Source organism: Pinus tabuliformis, chromosome 5_2, assembly GCF_031772625.1.
Source record: "Pinus tabuliformis cultivar Carrire ecotype Pingquan chromosome 5_2, CPIR1, whole genome shotgun sequence".
NCBI lineage: Eukaryota > Viridiplantae > Streptophyta > Pinopsida > Pinales > Pinaceae > Pinus > Pinus tabuliformis.
The window spans coordinates 181,769,899-181,772,235 of record NC_142306.1 but is presented as its reverse complement, the minus strand read 5'-3'; the positions used below and the strand labels follow the sequence as shown (position 1 = coordinate 181,772,235).

At 39.3% G+C, this 2,337-nt stretch overlaps 1 pseudogene; it reads left to right on the top strand.

Annotated features, from left to right (window-relative positions):
* The first annotated feature begins 1,210 nt into the window (after positions 1-1,210).
* Positions 1,211-2,122, top strand: LOC149158147 (carbon catabolite repressor protein 4 homolog 1 pseudogene; annotated as a pseudogene).
* Positions 2,123-2,337: the final 215 nt, after the last annotated feature.

Genomic DNA, 2,337 nt, shown 5'->3' with positions numbered 1-2,337 from the left:
AAGCGAGACCCCTCCCTCATCGACAACACAAACTCTTCAGTACTCGAACCAGGGTTCCAAAAGGATATGCAAAGAACCTCTACCACCTCACTTGCGACAACACAAACTCTTCAGTACTCAAACCAGGGTTCCAAAAGGATATGCAAAGAACCTCTACCACCTCACTCATGCTAAGATCCCAAGGGAAATCCTTGGCTAAGAACTCACATCTCCCTTGACTATCCCATTCCACAAAATCCTTGTGTGCCCGTTGTCGTGACCTCAACAAAGAATCCAAGAACTGCGATCCAATTCCCTCTGCAACCTCACTATTCATTGCCTAGAGCAAACAACTGTTCGAATTCTTGTGCATCCTAGAGTATTTATCGTCGCTGCATGCGAAGTGGGTGTCCACCTACGGGAATTAGCACTGGCTCGACTCATTATTATTCGAATAAAGGAGCATGCGTAGGCCAGAGAGGCTTCGTACGCAACCCATCTGTCAAGTGTTAGGTCAATTGGACACCCCCATTAGGGATAAATTTTTTAATGTTACTTTAGATATACATATGAAAAGATAATCAATTGATGATATGGAATTATGTTTTAAAAATAATATAATAATCAATTTAGAAATATGTATTTTTATTTTTAAAAATAATAATAATGATAATATTATAATATTTTGGTGTTACAGTTAATATGATCTTCCCTAATTCGGCCTGGAGTATGCCGTAAAACTGCTTCTGCTTGGCTAAGAGCTCGTCTTCCTCGGACGTAAGGACACAGGTTAACGGCCCAAGACCCAGAGGCATCTGGCAGGAGTGAGAGCCTGCTCCCGATTACAGACCACCAGCAGGGTTATGTCAGGTGGCGTGGTTTTCCTATTTAACAGTGATGAGTCAAACCCAGCATTCGCGGATAGCAGCCAGAGATGGCTGTCCTCACTGTTGGTTTGACACCTGAGTTGATAGGTTTTACCACCTTCGGAAAAAAAAAAAAATATGATCTTCCCTAATTAATATTAAAATATAATGATATATGAGTGGATTTAATAATTAAGAAATGTTTGTTGTTACAAGAGATTTTAAGATTCTATGCTTTTGACAGGATATGTTTATCCTAATAGCTTCATATTAAATAAGATTTAACCAAAATTAAAATATAATAATTAAAATATAATTATGTGTAAATTATTTTATATTAATATTATTTTTTTAACTCACTTAATTTTGAGCATCGCAAACAAAAGTTGCTGACAGAAATAGTAGAATATGATGCTGACATCATTTGTCTGCAGGAGGTGCAATGCAACCATTTTTTGGAGTTTTTCTATCCAAAATTGAGGAAACTAGGTTATGAAGGAGTGTATAAGGCAAAAGAGAGAGCACGCTACAGCCTGGCCACTATTGATGGTTGTGCTACTTTTTACAGAGTGGATCAATTCAATTTGTTGCAAGCTGAATGGATCAATTTGAGCAGTTATGCTACATATCTTCCGGCTCGATTCCATAAAGACAACATTGCACTGAATGTTGTCCTCTCTTTCAACAAGTACAGCGGTGGTCGCCGTCTCTGCATAGCAAATACTCACATACACGCAAACCCGAATAACAAAGATGTGAAGCAGTGGCAGGTTTATCACTTGTTGAACAGGTTGGAATCATTTGTCCACACAAATTGGGGTGCTCCACTTGTAATATGCGGGGACTTCAATTCTACCCCTGGAAGTGCTGTTCACTCACTTGTTACCCAAGGCTATGTCAATTCGGCTCATGGGGATTTGGATTATGATCCATATGGTGTATTGCAACCTGCTGACATGTTTCAGCATGCACTTCCTCTCATAAGTGCTTATTCATCATATTTTAAGTGCGATGTCGAGGAGGCAGAGATGGTGAGGAAAATGGATGTTGACACAGGGGAGCCTAGCTTCACCAACTTCTCCAGCGACTTCCAAGGAACGCTGGACTACATATTTCACACTCAACCCAATTTGAAGCTCTTATCACTGCTGGAGCTCATCGATAAAGATGAAGTCAAAAAGTACGGTGCACTTCCTTCACCTACTCGTCCCTCTGACCATATCGCACTTGCCGCCAAGTTCACTTACATCATCTCTGCTCCAAAATCAGCTTTCTAATACCAGCCAATTGAATCGCTGAACCCTTGTAAACAACTGAAAAGGGATTCCGCCATTGAAGCCTTATGATTCGTAATATATATGAAGTTCTGTAGATTATCCATTGAAGCCTTATGATTGGTAATATATATGAAGTTCTGTAAATTATCCATTGAAGCCTTACGATTGGTAATATGAAGTTCTGTAAATTATCCATTTATTTATTTTAGGGAAAA